General features: G+C 41.7%; 1 protein-coding gene and 1 long non-coding RNA gene across 7 annotated transcripts in view; one reads left to right on the forward strand and one right to left on the reverse strand.

Moving 5' to 3' along the window:
• LOC133549554 (latent-transforming growth factor beta-binding protein 2-like) overlaps positions 1-23,710 on the forward strand; it is a 333,835-nt gene that overhangs the window by 85,487 nt on the left and 224,638 nt on the right. The gene's annotated exons all lie outside the window — the stretch shown is intronic.
• Positions 4,254-23,710, reverse strand: part of LOC133549556 (uncharacterized) — a 123,414-nt gene continuing 103,957 nt past the window's right edge. Inside the window, exon 3 of the long non-coding RNA XR_009806109.1 lies at positions 4,254-4,409. This is a non-coding gene — a long non-coding RNA (uncharacterized LOC133549556). The remainder of the gene's footprint in view (positions 4,410-23,710) is intronic.

Raw genomic sequence — 23,710 nt, forward strand, 5'->3', positions numbered from 1 at the left:
TTCTAGTTTTGCATGTTTTCTTCTTTTTTTTTTTTTTAACTTATTTTAATCTTTTGAGTTTTTTGGTTCCTCTTCTTTGTGTCAGGGGGTAGCAGCAGGGTAACACAGCAGGGGGCAGTGCCTCCTGAAGGAGCCCAAAAAACTGCTCTTCAAATCGGACACATCCAACCTCCAGGTGTCCATGCAGGATGTACCACTTTGGAACATCAAGCCTCTCCCTACCCGCAAGGTAGACCCACCGTCTTCTGTGTCTGACTGATGTTTTGTTGTGAATTTTGTCACAAAGCATATCCTGCCAAAATATGACAAATTTTTGAGTGCAAGAATGTGAGCGATATGCTGAGATGTTATACGTTTTGCCTTGTGACAAAATGTTATAAAAAAAACTTTAATGATTTGTATTCTATTTTAATTTCAGCACATGGAAATATTTCTACTTTTGATTCTATGGAAAACCATTTTCAAGATCAGCCTTCATAGATCCTCCTGATGGCCTAACAATTGAACTACATGTCGATGCTGAGAATGATCCATTTCAATCATTTGAGGAAGCTCTCCCTGAAATGGGGGATTGGATGTATAATGACGGACGTATGTTTGATCAAGGATTTGAAGATAGTTTGAGTGAGGAGTGTGCAGAAGAGTCAAATTTCAAGGACACAACAGACAAACCAAATTATGACAATGCATCAGTAACCGTGGCAGAGTGCCTTCAGATCATCATGGGTTATGTAAACTGCCATAAAATTACTGACAAGGCCCTAAGCGATTTGCTGAAAATGTTCAAGTTGCTTTGTCCCGATAGTCTGAATACAGACTGCATAAACAGCGTGCAGAAGTTCAAAAACTTTGTTTTTTATCCCGGTCTGCATCATCGCCTATTTTATTACATAAATACTGCAGTAATTGTTTTGGAGCCATTAAAAAGTAAACAAATAAAATGCCTGTCTTGTGGGACCAGTGTGTCAGAAGAAAGATCCTCATCCTTTATAGAGGTTCCAATTAAGGCTCAAATAAGATCATTATTCCTCAAGCCAGGTTTTCAGGAGAAGCTTAACTTCAGATTAAACAGAAAGAAGGCAGATGCTAACAACATTGAAGATATATATATGATGCAGAAGTTTACAAACAGCTTGTCGTTAGGGGCGGTCCTCTTAGTGACCCTAAAAACATCTCACTTACTTGGAACACCGATGGGGTACTTATTTTCAAATCATCCAAGTTTTCAGTGTGGCCTTTTTATTGTATCATCAATGAATTGACCTTCATGGAATGCACAAAAAGAGAGAATATGATATTTGCTGGACTTTGGTATGGGGATTCAAAACCGTCAATGGTTACATTTTGAGACCACTAAGTGACACACTGAGTAAGCTTGCAGACGATGGAAATAGTGTGCAGCCGGCAGAGTTGACATCTGAACCTTTTGTGTGTAAGGTGCTCACCATTGCTGGAACATGCGACTTGCCTGCTAAAGCATTAGTCCTTAATTCAGTGCAATACAATGGGAAACTTGGATGTCACAAATGCAAACAGCCAGGAAAACTGTGAAAACCGGGGAAAGAGGACACACCCATGTATTTCCATTCCAACATAGAGATCCAAAGGGGCCACTGCGCACCAATGAAAAGTTTGTACTGGATTTAAAAATCGCAAATGAAACCAAAACCATTGTGAAAGAGGTAAAGGATCCCTGTTGCCTGAGCAAAGTTAATGGGTTGTACTTGTATAGCGCTTTTCTACCTTCAAGGTACTCAAAGCGCTTTGACACTACTTCCACATTTACACACTGATGGAGGGAGCTGCCATGCAAGGCGCCAACCAGCACCCATCAGGAGCAAGGGTGAAGTGTCTTGCTCAGGACACAACGGACGTGACAAGGTTGGTACTAGGTGGGAATTGAACCAGGGACGCTCGGGTTGCGCACGGCCCCTCGCCCCACTGCGCCACGCCGTCCCAGTTAAAATGTAAAACTTTGTCAAAGGCACTGCTGTAGATTACATGCACTCAGTCCTCCTCGGAGTAATGCGCCTTTTGATGGTGTTGTGGTTTTCTACAGAGTTTTCTCATCAGCCCTTCAGCATGGCAAAGAATACCAAAGAAATTGACACGCAATTTCAGGATGTCTGTCCTCCATCCTCAACTAGATATCCTCGATCAGTGGCATCTCACAGAATGTTTTTTAAAGGGTCAGAATACAGGGATCTTTTGCTGTTCTATGGACCGGTTATTTTCCGTGGAATTCTTGCAACAATGCACTACAACCACTTCCTTCTACTAAGTGAAGCCATTTCCATTTTGTTAATGGAATCTATATCGGTTGAACAGATCCATCATGCAGAAAAATGATTGTGGAATTTTTGTTCATAAATGGCTATATTCTATGGTGAGAGGTACGAAACAGCAAATGTACACCTTCTTGTGCCTTTGGCAGACAGTGTCAGGACCCTTGGTCCATTATGGACTCATTCATGTTTCCACTTTGAAGACAAAAATGGATATTTGTTAAGGCTCATGCATGGAACTCAAACTATACCTATGCAGATGGTAAATGCAGTCAAACTTGTGCAGTCTATTCCTGTTATTTCACAAACTATTAAACCAGGGAATGTCAGAGCTGAATTTTACAGACATATGACTAAAGATGATAGTTTCTGTCAGGAAAACAAAGATTTTTCTAGGATTAAACCACAGTATATGGAGCATCTAGTGAACTTCTATTGGACACAGTTCACCTCTCTGCATTGCAAATACATGCTGGTCACCGCATCAATTCTGGAACAGTAAGCATCTTTCACAGGGCACAAGTTAAGAGAAATGATCTCTTATCAAAACACTATGGTAAAGGTAATAGATGAAACAATTTTACAGGTTTTTTTTCAAATGACGGACAAACAAAGTATGGACAGATTGATTTATTCTTTACCATAGGACAATCATGCAAATGGGCCCACGTTCGTGAATTCAACCAATGCGCGTTCTTTGCTGCAAGATAGTACATGCAGTCATGTTATTCCTCTATTGGAAACTTCTGCCAGTACAGTAGTATCCATGGATGACATTGGGTAAAGTTGTTTTCCTTGATTTCACATCAATGCCTGGCATTGTGTTTGCAGTTCATTTCTCAAACACACTTGAAACGTTTTTAACTAATTAAGAACTGAGCTGGCCTAAGAAGCCACAAATGAAATATTTGATCATTGTTGTAAATGCTCTGAAAATACACACCGATGTGATGATGCCGTGGATGCTGTAAAAGTCTGTAAATAGCTCAGTTAAAATCTCACTGTTCAGTGGCAAGCTATATTAGCTTCACTTTGTAAATCTAATTGATCAGTTATTCTTAGCTGGCTGCTCAGTTACAAGTTAACTGTTCAGTCACAAGCTTACTGTTCATTGACAAGCTAAGTATTCAGTTACAAGTTAATTGTACAGTTAGAAGTTAGCTGCGCAGTTACAAGCTTGATGTTCAGCGACAGGTTAAATATTCAGCAAAAAATGCTAACTTTTCAGTTACAAACTAACTGTTTAACGCTACATATTTCCTTTTGTTGCTCATTTTCATCATTTTCTATTTTTTTTCATATTTTAACATAGTTTTGTAAAGCTTGTGTGTTGTTAGCAAAGATACATTTGCAGTACATGTCATCAGTTTTATCATATTTGTTAGCTTGGTCCCAGTAGCCTTTTAAGCGACATGTTTGAGGAAAAGAAAGGTTCCTTTAAAATGAAGAATACTGTCAATGGAAGACATTGATTAAATAAAACTGACTCATGAACAAAAGCTGTGACATTTTACCAACTCACACCTGTTGTTTCAAATGTCAGTAGCCATGCAGGATAAGCAGCTTTACTTTTTTCTAATCATGAGATAAAATATAATTCAACACAATGACTATCAGTACGACAATAAAAGATACCGCCCACCGTGATCGAATGCCAAACCATTTCGAGAGTGTTGCAAGTGAATTTAACAAATGAAAAAGAAACCCACGAGTTTGTTTAAATGACCTTTGGAGCCATACAGAGAGGCCTACGAAAAATAGATATAAACAACCAGATTCTGACGTTTTAAAACTTTTTTTGAACAAACAGCTGTTTAATTACAAACCTCTTCAACTGTGTATTTACAATTGCGATAAATCATTCCAGATGACTCTATTTATCTGTTATTCTTTATTATTCACCATGTAAAACACCTGCCAAGGCTGGTAAAAGTTTACTTCCATTTGAGATGTTAATAGGGTTGGGTATCGTTTGAATTCGAACGATTCCGATTCTTTGTTTCGATTCCGATTCCTGACGATTCTCGATTCCGATTCTTCTTGTACCATGCCGGGATCAATGTGTTTGCCTGGTAGTCCCTGGAAGGTGGTATGTATTTTGGGTTGAGAGTTTTCACCATATCCCTGCAAACATAAACAAACATGTAATGTTGCTGTTACTGTTTAGCCCAGTATCAATTAGCTTAGCTCTAACGTTATTGCTTAACTAACCTAAATGTTGGAGATTCCACCTCTGAAAAGGGATGCAGTCTTTTGACTATGTGTGCAGTGACCTTTCTGTGGCACTCTTCTTCTGTGGCACCGACATCTTCCCCATTGCTGCTACGGTGAACGGAGTACGCTGAGCACGTCGCGGAGCCTGACTAGCAGGTTGTAAATTGTCTATGAAAAAATACGCGGGCTAATTTGTTAGCTGCCTCAACGTTGGCGCAAAACACATTATTTATTGCATATATACTGGTTTACTTACTGGATTTGTACTGCAGTGCAGTCACCGAGGTGCCAGGCTGGGCGTCGGAGCCGGAATCAGAGGAAGAGGCAGAGCAGGACGGTCGGTGCAGCGCGTCGAAGACGGGACACGCATTTATTTGTACTCCATGAACTCGGAGGTGCTTCATCATGTTCGACGTGCACCCTCCTAAGCACGAAACAGTCCTGTCGCACATGTTACATTTCGCCGATATTTCAATTTTTTTTTGTAAAATAAAGCCACACTTTCGACCGCCGTCGCCCGCTATCCATGCTTGACTGACTCTCTCGGCTACATTGGCTCGGCTATGCTATCACTTCCAGCGGTGGGCGCTTCTTCGTTGGTGTTAAGCGGCTTCTTCTTCGGACTGGGAAACTATGAATCGAAATTTAAACTTTTGAACGATTCCGGGAGAATCAGAAAGTTAGTCCCGGTTCCAATCAATACTCGATACCCAACCCTAGATATTAAGATAAATCCATAATGTATGGACAAATATAACACAGATCACCAGATATAATGTTAACCAGGTTATTTTCCATAAAAATAGACAGGGACGGATATATTTTCTTTTGACAGCTTCCCGTTTTTCCTCCTGATTTTAGAATAACTAAAACATATCCAACTAATAAATGTTGAACACTTATTTTGCAGTAAGCTCTCTGAAGACTGCTAATCAGACAGGCTTAATAGTTTCTTGGCTTACAATGTTTTAGTTGCAGTTTGTTGGCTTATTCCATAGTCTTGATTCGCGATGTTGAGATGTTTGTCAAACAAAGGCTTTCTGGGAAAATGTTCATATTTCATAATGATTTTAACTATCAGTTGTCAAATTGTTTTAATTTTGTGACTTGGGCTCTTTCTCTCTTAATATAAAGCAATTTCCCTGCTAGTATGGCTGATTATAATAGTATGAATTTAATAGTACCATCAATTAATCATGTTTCACTAAGTGGAAGCTCCACAATAAGTTTTTCAGTATGGATCAATTATTTTTAAGTCACACACATCATGACAATTTTACAGTTGGGAAAATGTGATCCCTTGCTTTTTTTGCCAAAGTTATACGATACAGTGCCTGTAAAGGTTTAATAATGGCAAAAACGTTGACATGAATGAATAAATGGATTTACTTTCTGTTAGCTCCTCTCTGAGCTGCAACCTTATCGTGGTAGAGGAGTTTGCGTGTCCCAATGATCCTAGGAGCTATGGTGTCCGGGGGCATAAAGCCCCCTGGTAGGGTCTCCCAAGGCAAACAGGTTCTAGGTGAGGGATCAGACAAAGAGCAGCTCGAAGACCTTTATGAAGATGAAAAACCATGGACCCAGATTTCCCTCGCCCGGACGCGGGTCACCGGGGCCCCCCCTCTGGAGCCAGGCCCGGAGGTGGGGCACGATGGCGAGCGCCTGGTGGCCGGGCCTGTTCCCATGGGGCCCGGCCGGGCACAGCCCGAAGAGGCAACGTGGGTCACCCCTCCAATGGGCTCACCACCCATAGCAGGGGCCATAGAGGTCGGGTGCATTGTGAGCTGGGCGACAGCCGAAGGCAGGGCACTTGGCGGTCCGATCTTCGGCTACAGAAGCTAGCTCTTGGGACGTGGAACGTCACGTCACTGGGGGGGGAAAGAGCCTGAGCTAGTGCGCGAAGTCGAGAAATTCCGGCTGGATATAGTCGGACTCACTTCGACGCACAGCAAGGGCTCTGGAACCACTTCTCTCGAGAGGGATTGGACCCTCTTCCACTCTGGCGTTGCCGGCAGTGAGAGGCGACGGGCTGGGGTGGCAATTCTTGTTTCCCCCCAGCTCAAAGCCTGTACGTTGGATTTCAACCCGGTGGACGAAAGGGTAGCCTCCCTCCGCCTTCGGGTGGGGGGACGGGTCCTGACTGTTGTTTGTGCTTATGCACCAAACAGCAGTTCAGAGTACCCACCCTTTTTGGGAACACTCGAGGGAGTACTGGAAAGTGCTCCCCCGGGTGATTCCCTTGTCCTACTGGGAGACTTCAACGCTCACGTTGGCAGCGACAGTGAAACCTGGAGAGGCGTGATTGGGAAGAATGGCCGCCCGGATCTGAACCCGAGTGGTGTTTTGTTATTGGACTTTTGTGCTCGTCACAGTTTGTCGATAACAAACACCATGTTCAAACATAAGGGTGTCCATATGTGCACTTGGCACCAGGACACCCTAGGCCGCAGTTCCATGATCGACTTTGTAGTTGTGTCATCGGATTTGCGGCCTCATGTTTTGGACACTCGGGTGAAGAGAGGGGCGGAGCTTTCTACCGATCACCACCTGGTGGTGAGTTGGCTGCGATGGTGGGGGAGGATGCCGGACAGACCTGGGAGGCCCAAACGCATTGTGAGGGTCTGCTGGGAACGTCTGTCAGAGTCTCCTATCAGACAAAGTTTCAATTCCCACCTCCGGAAGAACTTTGAACATGTCACGAGGGAGGTGCTGGACATTGAGTCCGAGTGGACCATGTTCCGCACCTCTATTGTCGAGGCGGCAGATCGGAGCTGTGGCCGCAAGGTAGTTGGTGCCTGTCGGGGCGGCAATCCTAAAACCCCTTGGTGGACACCAGCGGTGAGGGATGCCGTCAAGCTGAAGAAAGAGTCCTATCGGGTCCTTTTGGCTCATAGGACTCCGGAGGCAGTGGACATGTACCGACAGGCCAAGCGGTGTGCAGCTTCAGCGGTCGCGGAGGCAAAAACTCGGACATGGGAAGAGTTCGGGGAAGCCATGGAAAACGACTTCCGGACGGCTTCGAAGCGATTCTGGACCACCGTCCGCCGCCTCAGGAAGGGGAAGCAGTGCACTATCAACACCGTGTATGGTGCGGATGGTGTTCTGCTGACCTCGACTGCGGATGTTGTGGATAGGTGGAAGGAATACTTCGAAGACCTCCTCAATCCCACCAACACGTCTTCCTATGAGGAAGCAGTGCCTGGGGAATCTGTGGTGGACTCTCCTATTTCTGGGGCTGAGGTCGCTGAGGTAGTTAAAAAGCTCCTCGGTGGCAAGGCCCCAGGGGTGGACGAGATCCGCCCGGAGTTCCTTAAGGCTCTGGATGCTGTGGGGCTGTCTTGGTTGACAAGACTTTGCAGCATCGCGTGGACATCGGGGGCGGTACCTCTGGATTGGCAGACCGGGGTGGTGGTTCCTCTCTTTAAGAAGGGGGACCGGAGGGTGTGTTCCAACTATCGTGGGATCACACTCCTCAGCCTTCCCGGTAAGGTTTATTCAGGTGTACTGGAGAGGAGGCTACGTCGGATAGTCGAACCTCGGATTCAGGAGGAACAGTGTGGTTTTCGTCCTGGTCGTGGAACTGTGGACCAGCTCTATACTCTCGGCAGGGTTCTTGAGGGTGCATGGGAGTTTGCCCAACCAGTCTACATGTGCTTTGTGGACTTGGAGAAGGCATTCGACCGTGTCCCTCGGGAAGTCCTGTGGGGAGTGCTCAGAGAGTATGGGGTATCGGACTGTCTTATTGTGGCGGTCCGTTCCCTGTACGATCAGTGCCAGAGCTTGGTTCGCATTGCCGGCAGTAAGTCGAACACATTTCCAGTGAGGGTTGGACTCCGCCAAGGCTGTCCTTTGTCACCGATTCTGTTCATAACTTTTATGGACAGAATTTCTAGGCGCAGTCAAGGCGTTGAGGGGTTCCGGTTTGGTAACCGCAGGATTAGGTCTCTGCTTTTTGCAGATGATGTGGTCCTGATGGCTTCATCTGACCGGGATCTTCAGCTCTCGCTGGATCGGTTCGCAGCCGAGTGTGAAGCGACCGGAATGAGAATCAGCACCTCCAAGTCCGAGTCCATGGTTCTCGCCCGGAAAAGGGTGTAGTGCCATCTCCGGGTTGGGGAGGAGACCCTGCCCCAAGTGGAGGAGTTCAAGTACCTAGGAGTCTTGTTCACGAGTGAGGGAAGAGTGGATCGTGAGATCGACAGGCGGATCGGTGCGGCATCTTCAGTAATGCGGACGTTGTACCGATCCGTTGTGGTGAAGAAGGAGCTGAGCCGGAAGGCAAAGCTCTCAATTTACCGGTCGATCTACGTTCCCATCCTCACCTATGGTCATGAGCTTTGGGTCATGACCGAAAGGATAAGATCACGGGTACAAGCGGCCGAAATGAGTTTCCTCCGCCGTGTGGCGGGGCTCTCCCTTAGAGATAGGGTGAGAAGCTCTGCCATCCGGGAGGGACTCAAAGTAAAGCCGCTGCTCCTCCACATCGAGAGGAGCCAGATGAGGTGGTTCGGGCATCTGGTCAGGATGCCACCCGAACGCCTCCCTAGGGAGGTGTTTAGGGCACGTCCAACCGGTAGGAGGCCACGGGGAAGACCCAGGACACGTTGGGAAGACTATGTCTCCCGGCTGGCCTGGGAACGCCTCGGGATCCCCCGGGAAGAGCTAGACGAAGTGGCTGGGGAGAGGGAAGTCTGGGTTTCCCTGCTTAGGCTGTTGCCCCCGCGACCCGACCTCGGATAAGCGGAAGATGATGGATGGATGGATGGATGATGGACTTTCTGTTGGTTGGTGTGGAAAATTTTATTTGATGTTCAGTCAAACTGGAAGTTGACCAGTGTCATGAAACAGATTGTGTTGGACTTGACTGAAAGAACCTTCAAAACGTAATGGCACACCACGTCAAAATATGGAATGGAATTTATTTATATTTTTAACTAAATGTCCTCGACACCCATGTTTCAGGCTGGCTGCTCTGCAAACAAACCCCACCCACACTATTTTGTGCCTCGTCTGCCAGGAGCTGCTGTGACGTAGATTACAGTAATAACCTGCATATCACTCAAAAGGGCAGATTCCAAACATTGGAATACTTTCTATAATTCAAGAGCAGTAATTTAAAAACGACACTGCACATCATATTGGCAGCTCCAGTTTCGGTAATAATTTGGAAGTGTCCGGCAGGGCGGATTGAAAAGCTTAAGGGCCGTATATGTAAATGTAAATGTTTATATTTTTCATAATTACTAATTATATTGAATAAAAATCGCTGGTCTGTCTGACAAATTTGTCTGGCGTTCAAGCTTGTCATGATGTCTCATCCACATGTGCACGTGAGCAGAGCGTGCACACGAACAAAAGTAGTCCCTGAGAAGCAGCTAACAATTTGCAATCATAAAATATTAATTTAATAATAGCTAAGGTTAGTATCTAAAATTTGCCAAATTATTATCATTAGCTGACCCCACACAAAGCTAATGTGCATGCAAGTATTATATAAACATGTCATTACAATGCGTCATTATGTGCTAAAAGCTGTAAGAGGATGGTATATAATACTTACAACATTCTGGAAAGTTAGTGCCCGCGTAAAAGTTGCTAACAGCCCCTTTTAATTAAGGCAAAGACACATTTTTTTAGTTCCTACAGTGTGTGACTATAGGGATTTTGGGGTGACCGGATTACTCTAGAAAATATGTTTTCATAGGTAGTAGGGGAGACCCCAACTGTGTTGTGTTCTCTGATGGGAGGCTCACTGCACAATTTGAAGGTCCCTGATGTATCCTGTTGAATAAACCAAATGATCATCCACAATTAAAAACTTGCATGGGGCTTTTCTTGTTAATTGTGTCATTCTTTTTGACATCTTGTCTATTCGCCAAGGTGTAGTTATAGTTTGGCTTTGTGAGATTTCCAGTAAATGGAATTGTTTTCATTACTTTCCAAAGTGATTATCTGTGAGCCATAGTATATCTATTTACGACTCTGTGAAGTCTGTACACTTGTCATGTGTACTCCTCTTTGTTCATGACTTACACAACATATTTTTTTCTGACTCACAGTTGAGGTTCAAATAGAGTGAGAGTAAAAGGAAGACAGTCCTGCTGAGTCATGAGTGCCCTTATGGTGACTGTTCATCATGTAATTCTGCTAAAGCTGACTAACTGTTTGAAGAAATGTGTTTGGGCTCTAGATGAGACGTTTCCCTCTTTCCGAATTCAAGATTTCCCGGCATAGAGCTTAGACTAACTATTAGTTGTGGTTACAGTGTAAAGCCCTGAACATGGCAGGTGGAAAATCTGCCAATGTTGTAAATTGTTTATTTTCCTGATACTTCCAGGAAGCTATAGGACAAATTGTAGTTCAAAGCGCAGATCTTATGGACTGAAAATAAGTTTTCTGCATTCTTTTGGCGTAGACTTGCCTTTAAAGGGTGGAACAGTGTTCCCTCTGCAAGTCTTGGCTTCATATATCTGATTGATGTTACACTGTGCCAAAGACAGGAAAGCACAAGCACCATGAAGTCATGGAGTGAGATAGCGAGACAACCCCATTGCCTGGCCTTGCTATTTGAAATAATGAGTAGGGAGGACTGACGTTTAGTTCACAAATATCTTTTTTCAATCTAAATGCCCAGGGAGTAAATTCCTTCCCATACGTGCAGCTATTTTCCTTCCACGATCTTCCTACAGGAGAGGGTGTCAGGTACTAAATAAGTCTGTCTTGGATCACATTTGGCTAGTTATGTCAGCAGCACCCTGTTATTGACCTCACCTGTCAAGCGGCGCCAAGAACACACGCTAGTTTGGAAAAATGATTTGACAGAAAAGCGGAGAGAGACGAAAATTTTAATAAAGAATTGAAAGCAATAATCAGAGTGATAACATTTTTTCTATTTCAACAATGTGAGTTAAAGCCGCTTTCACAAAGTCTGTAAAAAATGTAGTTGTTCGATCTTTTTTTCCATGTTTACAGTATCTCACGCAACTGGGTATGCATTTCAGCAATCTGTTTTACATACAGAATATACACTAGGGACAATGCAATACAAATGTAATTTGGATACTTGAATAATTTAGTAGAGTAGTCATTGTACATACAGTATATACAGTATATTATCCACTGAAAATTAGTCAACAACCAGCATATCGGAGTAGCAGGTAACAAATTTGGGATAGCATGGCAAAAAATGGGACGGCGTGACTCAAAAGGTAGGCGTCCGAGCCAGCATCGTGAGGGGTTCCAGGTTCTTGCTGTGACTTTCGGCAAATCACTTGAATATGTATGAATTTTAATGAATGTTTGTTGGTTGTTGGAGGGGCAAATTGGCAGCCATACATATGTCAGTCTTTACTAGGGCAGCTGTGGGTACAAATGTAGTTTATCACCATCAAAGTGTGAATGTCGAGTGAGTGAATGAATTATGGGTTTTCAGTTCTCTGTGAAGCGCTTGACTGTCTAGAAAAGCGCTATATTAATCTAATCCATCCATCCATCCAGCCATCCATCCATTTTCTACTGCTTATTTCCTTTTAGGGTCGCGGGGGGCGCTGGTGCCTATCTCAGCTACAACCGGGCGGGAGGCAGTGTACACCCTGGACAAGTCGCCATCTTATCGCAGGGCCAACACAGAAAGACAGACAACATTCAAACTCATTAACACACTAGGGCCATTTTAGTGTTGCCAATCAACCTATCCCCAGGTGCATGTCTTTGGAGGTGGGAGGAAGCCGGAGTACCCGGAGGGAACCCACGCATTCACGGGGAGGACATGCAAACTCCACACAGAAAGATCCCGAGCGGTGGTTGAACCCTGACTACTCAGGACCTTTGTATTGTTAGGCAGAAGCACTAACTCCTCTTCCACCGTGAAGCCCTAATTTAATCCATTATTATTATTATTATTTGTATTTGTATTATTATTATTATGAACATGATAATTGTGTCTTGCTTGGTTGCTGCATCTACTGTTGCATGAGTGCTGCCGGCACTGGGGAGCTGAAGTTTATTGAGGAAAACAGGAATTTCAACATATACTATGACATTGTGAACGCACAGCAATATTCCTTCCCCTGGGAAACTGGGTTGCATTGCTGTTTTCCAACATGATAACAAGCCTAAACACACCTCCAAGATGACAAGTAGTAGAGGAGGGTGAGAGTGAAAGGGTTGAAGTGGCCAAATATATCTCCACATCCGAACTCAATGTGATTCCAGTAACACTCGTGCAACTCTGGTCGATTCCATGCCCAAGAAGATTAAGGCAGTGCTAGATAACAATGAAGCTTACACTAAATATTGACACTTTGGACAGAATCTAAACCCCCCTGCGTTGCTAACTAGTTAAACATTTGTGGTTGTACCTGGACTTGTTTATATTGCACAGTAAAGCTGTACTGGGTATATATTTCATGCACTGACCACTAAGTTGTATCAAATTCTTGTTTCTATAGTATTGTCTCTTGAGAAGATGCCATAAAATGGTTGCTTAAATGTGAAGGGTGTATTCACTCGTGTGGGATATAGTTTTGTACTTGGCCAGTATACACATTGGCAAGCAATGGTCTTTGCAGAAAATCCAATAAATGACCTGAAACATGATAGCGTTTTCTATTTGTTAATGCCGTTTTATATCTCCAAAAGGCTGCCATACATGATTGATGTTAATGTGGTGATTGCTATGACCCATTACCACATTATTATTATTATCATTATAGTCCTCAGCAGACATAGCAGGGCACCAGGCCAACATTTATTTATGACTGGTAGCCTTGGTGTTTCCAAATATGTCATTTGGTTGCACCCTCAATTCTTGATATTTTAATTTGTCAAATTAAATGATTATTTTCTGTTATAGTACATCAAACTTGATGAGCATTTCCTCCTCTTTACACTTATCTTCAGTGAGGAATGAAAAGGTTTTTATTCGGGCTTATCCATCTCTTGTGCTTTGTTGTCATTAGGCAAATGGTCAATGACTTATGGTTATTGGAGAATCATGTGCCTCTCAGTCCTTTCCATCGAGGACGTGGAAGACATCTACCTATTAAGTTCCACCTGTGCCTTTTCCCATGATGCTGGCCATATTTTTCAACCAATATTGTTCAAATTTTACAGATAATGTATATGCTTGTAACCTTCCTAAAGGTGTGTATCAAACTGCTTGATTATTAAGCAATTCCAAACCAATCCAACTTATGGTGTCAATATTTGAGGTTGTGTGGTGTAAAATAATAGCTGAGGCAACATAACACATTTAAACTGTGAGCTGCGGTTCAGGAGTAGAAGACTTTGCTTACACACACCTGTGAAAACATGAGGACACCTCATGAAGGGATGAATGTACCTTACTGCCTAAGTATTTTTGTACTAACTCTTGTGGAGTTCAGTTGGTTTTCTTTATGGTATCAGGGGCATGGTTCTAGTGTCTTGCGATAACGTTGGTTGTGAATGTGCACTAGAGACAGGTGAAACTCAAAAAAGTAGAATATTGTGCAAAAGTTTGCTTCCTAAAATTAGATTCACAAGGTGAAATGATTTTATGACATAGGGTCATGACATGCAAGCCTTCTTTTGATATCATTTTGATGATTATGGCTTACAGTTTACAAAAACCTCGAATTGAAAATCTCAGAAAATGTTTCGTGATTTGTAAACCATGATCATCAAAATTACAACAAAGAAAGGCTTGACATCTCACTTTTCATGTAATGAGTGTATATCACATATTAGTTTCACATTTGAAGTCAAATTGCTGACATGAATGAACTTTTGCACGATATCCACATTTTTCGAGTTTAACCTGTAAACAAATTTGACTTGACTTATAAGGCATATTTGATAAATTCCAAATGTTATGACCATTGAGGTGCCATTTATAAAATTAGCTGTATGTTATGGTGTGTTAGTGAAAATATCAAAACTTTGCCCTGCGACATTCTTTTTGTTCCAAGTCTGTAGCTACCTGGAAAATTCCATGCTTTAAAATGTGACCAAGGCCTGTGTGTGGGAGCTGTCGTTCTTCTTTTTACCCCCTTGTAAAAGTTTTAACATCTGTGAGATCCTATAACATCCATTCAACCTATTTTATTTTAGTGAACCTTTCAACTGTGAACACCAAATATCCCAGTGTATATTTAAAAGTTTCCTCACCTGAAATGTGATGTCTTTAGTGGTGACTATTTTTTATTAGGCTTTCCCGTTAGGTCGGGTGTGTTCAGCAGTAGTAAAAAATATGTTCTTGGCAGCAAGAGATCCTATAGATCCCAGCTGGTCACCATACCAGACTTGTGATGAACACCCCTGGCTGAGCTGGAATCGTGATAATACATAAAGCACCATCTCCTTTGAGAGCTTCATATCACCTCCACACCCCCATTAGTCCATGACATCAGTCATGTACAGGAAATGGAGCGGGGCAGAGCAGGATGTGTGCAGCATGTACATCATCCCTCCAAAGGTCATCTTGCTCTCATTTGTCTTATATAATCTCTCTCAAAAATGCACCTGGGCGGTAGATGAAGCACTGATGTTAAAGGAATATGGTAATATATGGCAACAAGTGAGGGTGAGGGTTAAAAATATTAGTAACCCGAATTCCCATGAATGATGACTTTGACATGATTTCCTATGAGTTTACCTTATAACAGGTAACAATAAGGTAAGTGTAGGATCAAAACAGGGGCAGATTGGGTGTAAAAAAAACATCCCTTCCTGGACTGTTCGACCCAGACCAGCCCAAAACTGATGGGTTGAAGACGATTTACAAACCCATCGTTACACACACATACGCACACACACACAAACACTTACGCAGACACGTGCACAGATTTAATGCAGGTTTACTTAGAAATATAAGTGACTAAAATTTACATTGTTAAATATCAGGAGGATGGCTAAATGGCTGTACTGTATAATAACTTTCAATGGCAGAAAAGTTGTAGTTATTTCAAACATGCATACAATATAATACAATACATCACATATTTCCAATATTCTCGTTACAAAATATCCGAAAAAGAGTAGGACGAAGCAGAGCTTATTTAAGCTTACCCCTTTTCCATTTTATAGCAATTACTAACATATCTGTTTACTTCCTGTTCTCAACTTGTTCTTCCTTTTCTCAATTTGTACAGTCTAAATACATGAATAATAAAGTTGGTTGTAATAATGTAATTTTTTCACAATTTAATCACAATGTATACAGGCAAGGCAAAACTTCAAAAGCCTGAGCAGGGAATGGGCCGCAGTTGTGGGCACCCACCTCCTGGTTTGACCTGCTTCAAAGGATTTTGAGTGGGTACATTATTGAATTATTACGATAATAGATTATGTGCTAATCCATTCTATGTAAAAGCCAGCAGGGGGATCTTCCTGCATGTAGATATGTTGACAACGCAGGTACATAGAAGAGTGGTCCACACCTCTCCAGACCTACTCAGTGGCCTAGTGGTTAGAATGTCTGCCCTGAGATCGGTAGGTTGGGAGTTCAAACCCCAGCCGAGTCATACCAAAGACTATAAAAAAAATGGGACCCATTGCCTCCCTGCTTGGCACTCAGCATCAAGGCTTGTAATTGGGGGTTAAATCACCATAAATGATTCCCGAGTGCGGTACCGCTGCTGCTCACTGCTCCCCTCACTTCCCAGGGGGTGATCAAGGGGATGGGTCAAATGCAGAGGACAAATTTCACCACACCTATTGTGTGTGTGACAATCATTGGTACTTTAGATTATCCACGACCACCTGGTATCTTCTCCATGCAGGGGATGGGTTACAGAGCAGCAAAGAAAAGCGGCACATCAACAGGTCTAAACAGGATCTATTCAAAAGCTAGAGTGAATAAATGAGTTTTAAGATGAGCCTTAAATGCTTCTACTGAGGTAGCTTCTCTATCTATTCTAGAGTACTGGAGCCCGAATAGAAAACTCTCTAGAGCATGCAGACTTTTTTTGGGCTCCGGGAAACACCAATAAGCCGGTGTTCTGGGAATGCAGATTTCGGGAGGGAATGTACAGTGCAATACAGTCAGCAAGATAAGATGGTGCTAAACCGTTTAGTATTTTGTACGTGGGTAACAAAACCTTATAATCGCAGCTGAAGTGTACCGGGTGCTCATGCAGGTGGGACAGTATGGGTGTAATATGATCCTACTTTCTAATCAAAACTCTAGCAGCTGTATTTTTTACCAAATATTTTTAATGCTGGACTTGGGTTGACCCAAAAGTAATATGTTACAGTAATTGGGACGAAATGTAACAAACTGATGTATCTCAGCGTCGCTGGTGGACAAAATGGGACGGATTTTCAAGATATTACACAGATGAAAGAAGGCTGTTTTAGCAACATGCTTCATGTGCAGCTCAAAGAATGATGTTCACTGGTTCGCTTTGTACAATTGTTTTATTGTTGAAATAATTTCAAGAGAATGTTTTTTGTACAAACCCCATTTCCATGAGTTGGGAAATTGTGTTAGATGTAAATATAAATGGAATACAATGATTTGCAAATCTTTTTCAACCCATATTCAGTTGAATGTACTACAAAGACAAGATATTTGATGTTCAAACTCATAACCTTTATTTTTTTTTGCAAATAATAATTAACTTAGAATTTCATGGCTGCAACACGTGCCAAAGTAGTTTGGAAAGGACATGTTCACCACTGTGTTACATCACCTTTTCTTTTAACAACACTCTATGAACATTTGGGAACTGAGGAAACTAATTGTTGAAGCATTGAAAAGTGGAATTCTTTCCCTTTCTTGTTTTATGTAGAGCTTCAGTCGTTCAACAGTCCTGGGTCTCCGCTGTCATATTTTACGCTTCATAATGCGCCACACATTTTCGATGGGAGACATATCTGGACTGCAGGCGGGCCAGAAAATTACAAAGCCACGCTGTTGTAAAACGTGGCTTGGCATTGTCTTGCTGAAATAAGCAGGGGCGTCCATGATAACGTTGCTTGGATGACAACATATGTTGCTCCAAAACCTGTATGTACCTTTCAGCATTAATGGTGCCTTCACAGATGTGTAAGTTACCCATGCCTTGGGCACTAATGCTGGCTTTTGAACTTTGCGCCTATAACAATCCGGATGGTTATTTTCCTCTTTGTTCCGGAGGACACCACGTCCACAGTTTCCAAATATAATTGGAAATGTGGACTCGTCAGACCACAGGACACTTTTCCACTTTGCATCAGTCCATCTTGGATGAGCTCAGGCCCAGCGAAGCGGGCGGCGTTTCTGGGTGCTGTTGATAAATGGGTTTGCCTTTGCATAGTAGAGTTTTAACTTGCGCTTACAGATGTAGCGACCAACTGTAATTACTGACAGTGGTTTTATGAAGTGTTCCTGAGCCCATGTGGTGATATCCTTTACTCACTGATGTTGGTTTTTAATGCAGGACCCCCTGAGGGGTCCAAGGTCTGTAATATAATTGCTTATGTGCAGTGATTTCTCAAGATTCTCTGAACCTTTGGATGATTTTACGGACCGTAGATGGTAAAATCCCTAAATTCTTTGCAATAGCTCGTTGAGAAATATTGTTCTAAAACTGTTCGACAATTTGCTTTCAAAGTGGTGAACCTCGCCCCATCCTTGTTTGTGAATTACTTTACATTTCATGGAAGCTGCTTTTATACCCAATCATGGCACCCACCTGTTCCCAATTAGCCTGCACACACACCTGTGGGATGTTACAAATAATTGTTGGATGAGCATTCCTCAACTTTATCAGTATTTATTGCCACCTTTCCCAACTTCTTTGTCACGTGTTGCTGGCGTCAAATTCTAAAGTTAATGATTATTTGCAAACAAAAACATGATTATCAGTTTGAAAATCAAATATGTTGTCTTTGTAGCATATTCAACTGAATAGGGGTTGAAAATGATTTGCAAATCATTGTATTCCATTTATATTTACATCTAACACAATTTCCCAACACATATGGAAACTAGGTTTGTACTTTGTAAATACTTTGAGTTTGAACAGTTTCTTAAACTGAATCATATTTGTGTATTGTTTGAATTATTTTCTTTATCCATTCCAAAATCAAATTTCACACACTGATATACTGCAAGTCTTAAAAGTCGTATGTGCACACAAATCTTTTAAGTTGCATTATTACATATTATTATATTTATCTTCATTTGTTGAGAAGAATTATTGTTTTTTTGGGTAGCAGGTCATACTGTAGTTTATATCACCTTATGTGATAAATCTTATTATATGAGATGTCCAGTTTATTTGATCATCTATTATTACTCCCCAAAAATTGGTTTATTTGACTCTGTCAAACTCTGTCACTATTAACAAATAGCATTATTTTTACTGAGTCTGTTTTCGTCAAACCATCTCTTTAATTAGTTCATTTCTCCCATTATAATTTGTATTTGCTTCTGTGTTCTCTCCTGGACAAAACAGCTGTGTCGTCAGAAAAAAGTACTAACTTTCAGTCCTTTGTAGCTTGCAAATGTCGTTTATATAGAGATTGAGCAGTTTTGGGCCCAGTATTGATTCCTGGGGTACGCCGCTATTTTGCCGAGCTTCACATATTGCTTTCTGTTAGTCATATAGCTTTTTACCCAGTTCAATGCCTGATCTCTGATGCCATATCTTTCAAATTTGTTAGGATATTATGATTAATTGTGTTAAATGAGTTTGTTAGATCCATACACACTGCAGCTGAACACTGTTTACCATCTATTGCACTGGTAATCTCTTCCGTCATCGAATAATGTCATCAATGGCTCTGTATTGGTTCTCCGCATGCATTCCACTTTTATTTATGAATGTGTCCAATCTGTTGTTAAATGATCTTTCATTAACTATCAAAACTTTTGGAAGTAAGGAAACAGGTATACAGTTTATAAACTGGTGTTTGTCTCCAGTCTTATAATTCAACTTCTTATATTTTAATTTTGTTTGGTAATTAGCCTTTTTGAAATGGTCGGTTAATGACATACATTGAAGGTATGAAATATTTTCAACAACCATTTTTATCGTTTCTATGTCAATTATGTTACCAACTCCGTTTCCATATGAGTTGGGAGATTGTGTTAGATGTAAATATAAACGGAATACAATGATTTTCAAAACCTTTTCAACCCATATTCAATTGAATGCATTACAAAGACAAGATATTTGATGTTCAAACTCATACATTTTTATTTTTTTTTTGCAAATAACAATTAACTTAGAATTTCATGGCTGCAACACGTGCCAAAGTAGTTTGGAAAGGACATGTTCACCACTGTGTTACATCACCTTTTCTTTTAACAACACTCAATAAACGTTTGGGAACTGAGGAAACTAATTGTTGAAGCTTTGAAAGTGGAATTCTTTCCCATTCTTGTTTTATGTAGAGCTTCAGGTGTTCAGCAGTCTGGGGTCTCCGCTGTCGTATTTTTGCTTTATAATGCGCCACACATTTTCGATGGGAGACAGGTCTGGACTGAAAGTAGGCCAGGAAATGACCCGTAGTCTTTTTTTTAACAAGCCACGCTGTTGTAACACGTGCTGAATGTGGCTTGGCATTGTTTTGCTGAATTAAGCAGGGGCGTCCATTAAAAAGACGGCGCTTAGATGGCAGCATATGTTGTTCCAAAACCTGTATGTACCTTTCAGCATGAATGGTGCCTTCACAGATGTGTAAGTTACCCATGCCTTAATGCACCCCCATACCATCACAGATGCTGGCTTTTGAACTTTGCGTCAATAACAGTCTGGATGGTTCGCTTCCCCTTTGGTCCGGATGACACGATGTTGAATATTTCCAAAAACAATTTGAAATGTGAACTCGTCAGACCACAGACCACAGAACACTTTTCCACTTTGCATCAGTCCATCTTAGATGTTGTTCAGAAACCTTCGCTTTGCATAGTAGAGCTTTAACTTACACTTACAGCTGTAGCGATGAACTGTACTTAGTGATGGTGGTTTTCTGAAGTGTTCCTGAACCCATCTGGTGATATCCTTTAGAGCAGGGGCGCTCACACTTTTTCTGCAGGCGAGCTACTTTTCAATTGACCAAGTCGAGGAGATCTACCTCATTCCTATTCATAATTTATATTTATTTATTTATGAAAGAGACATTTTTGTTAACAAGTTAATGGTGTTTAATGATAATACAAGCATGTTTAACACACATAGATTCCTTTCTTTCATGAAGACAAGAATATAAGTTGGTGTATTTGATTCTGATGACTTGCATTGATTGGAATTAGACAGTGGTGCTGATAACGTCCGCATTTTCAAATGGAGGAAAAAAAAAGTCCTCCTTTCTGTCCAATACCACATGAAAGTGGTTAGATTTGGCATCTCATTTGTCCAACTTGCATACTCGTTTTTAAACACTTTGTTATGAGAGTATCATATGTGTGTGGCCCTTTAATGTCTGGCAGCAGGTGAGTGACGTCAGTGACTGTGCGGGTGGGCAAGCAAGTGAGAAAGCGGTCGCTGAGGGCGGGGGAGAAATACATTGGCATCAAACTCCGTAGCTTGCTAGCTTGTGCACGCTAGCTTTCTGAGACTCTTATTTTGTTAGCACAGGCAGGATGAAACAGGTCTTTTATGGTGAAGACAGGAACTGTGCTGTCGGTCTTTAGAGTTTTGACCGTAGGTACGGAGTCTCTAGAAATAAAATGTGTTTCTCTGCTTCCGCCCTGTTAGTGATTTTTTTCTTAAATATGAGCTCGCAGCAGCCAGCGTCATCTCACAAGATCCTCGGGTGCCGAGAATGTCAAACAACTGACGAAAGTGAAGTCTTGGTATGATTGATGATTGCTCATTTTTATGTCTATTTTTAATGCCTGGCTTGAGATCGACTGACACACCCTCCGAGATCGACCAGTCGATCGCGATCGACGTAATGGGCACCCCTGCTTTAGAGCATGGGTGGCAAAGATAAGGCCCTTGGGCCGGATCAGGCCCGCCAACAGGTTTTATCCGGCCCGCCTGATGAGTTTACCAAGTATTAAAATAAGTTGCATTTTTCTTTTTTTTAATGAAATAAACTGCTGTTCTGAATGTGTCCACCGGATGTCACAATAGCAATTCTGTTAAGGACCAGCAAGATGTACAAGGTAAAGCGTGGAAACTTAAAACCTGCCGTTTTATGTCTTCCGCTTAAAACACATCGTTATTTGGCACCCTTACTGCCCAATAATGTCTTTGTGTGGGTTTTAAGAATAGACGGTAATATCTTGGGTACTTGGATAATTAACTTTTACCTTGAAAATAATTTTTTGTCTTGAAAATCAGCTTTTACCATTGCAAGTTTCCTAGATGTCATCCTTTTTCGTAATAATAACATTAGTAATAATAATTGCAAGATAAAGCGCTTTTCTGTACACCCAAAACGCTTTGGAATATCAAAGCCATTAGAGGTGGGACATGGACCAAACCGGTGAAATAAGGTGCCCACCAGCGGGTTCTAGGATTACCGCCACGACAAGCACCAACTAAGGTATGAAAATATAGCGAGAAAACTTAACACTTTTAATTAGTTTTACCTCCGTTTCTTACGGTTTGTTGAGCTAGCTCTGGATTGATACATGGACATGACAAAGGAAGTATTTGATACCTCGAAGAGTTCACATGTTATTTTTTGTCCAATCCCAGAAATACTGTGACTTAAAGTTTAATCCTGGCTTTGTAGATAAACTGAGACCAAGTCTAAACTCATTGTGTTTTTGAAACTGCACCAATTTCCTCAGAATTTTCAACAAACTTGAAGTGTTTTTTCCAGAGGATTATTTGTGATTTGTACGTTTTCACAATGTGCTTGTATATTTTTGGCCAAAGCAAAACAAAGTAAACAACCTGGAGTTGTCTTTATTTTGAAGTTATCGTGCCATGATTTTACCATTCCGGCTCACTTGGGAATGGATTTTCTTCAATGCGGCCCCTGAGCTAAAATGAGTTTGACACCCCTGCTTTAGAGATGGATGTCGGTTTTTGATACAGTGCCGTCTGAGGGATCAAAGGTCACGGTCATTCAATGTTGGTTTCCGGCCATGCCGCTTACGTGGAGTGATTTCTCCAGATTCTCTGAACCTTTTGTTGATATTATGGACCGTAGATGTTGAAATCCCTAAATTTCTTGCATTTGCACTTTGAGAAACTATCTTCTTAAACTGTTTGACTATTTGCTCACGCAGTTGTGGACAAAGGGGTGTTCCTGGCTTCATCCTTTTCTGTGAAAGACTGAGCATTTTTTTGGGAAGCTGTTTTTATACCCAATCATGGCACCCACCTGTTCCCAATTAGCCTGCACACCAGTGTGATTGTCCAAATAAGTGTTTGATGTGCATTCCTCAAGTTTATCAGTATTTATTCCCACCTTTCCCAACTTCTTTGTCACGTGTTTCTGGCATCAAACTCTAAAGTTAATGATTATTTGCAAAAAAAAATGTTAATCAATTTGAACATCAAATATGTTGTCTTTGTAGCATATTCAATTGAATATGGGTTGAAAAGGATTTGCAAATCATTGTATTCCGTTTATATTTACATCTAACACAATTTCCCAACTCATATCGAAACGGGGTTTGTACAATCAGTTGAGGTCATGTTTCTGTCTGTTTTGAGGGTAATCCTTCTTATCACCATTTTTAATAATGCTATTTAGGATGCCCCATGTTGCTCTCATATTATTTTAGTTCCTGTCTAATTAATGACTGTAATATTATTTTAACTGTTTTTAGTATGCTAGTTAATGTTATTGTTATTATTATTATAAGCACTAACGCTGTGATCACAGAGAGGTGACTTTAGCTTGCGCAGCTACAGTGTTGGCATACGGAGCCAGTGAGCTGCTACTGCATCTCTTCATCTGAGCTGGTGAAAGTAAATTTTATATCATAAAGCATGCCTCACAGCTGGATAGTTGAAGATTGCAGCCATAAAACAATAATTTGGTAACTTTTGAGATCTAAGACCCGGCGATGATGAGCAAGACACAAAAAAAAATTCAAATTTGGTAGAGCGGCCATGCCAGCAACCTGAGGGTTTCTGTTTCGATCCCTGTCTTCCACCATCCTAGTCACATCCGTTGTGGCCCTGCACAAGATACTTCACCCTTGCTCCTGATGAGTCGTGGTTAGGGCCTCGCATGGCAGCTCCCGCCGTCAGTGTGTGAATGTGTGTGTGTGAAGGAGTGTGGAAATAGTGTCAAAGCGCTTTGAGTACCTTGAAGGTAGAAAAACACTA

This window comes from Nerophis ophidion, linkage group LG03 (genome assembly GCF_033978795.1).
Source record: "Nerophis ophidion isolate RoL-2023_Sa linkage group LG03, RoL_Noph_v1.0, whole genome shotgun sequence".
Lineage (NCBI taxonomy): Eukaryota > Metazoa > Chordata > Actinopteri > Syngnathiformes > Syngnathidae > Nerophis > Nerophis ophidion.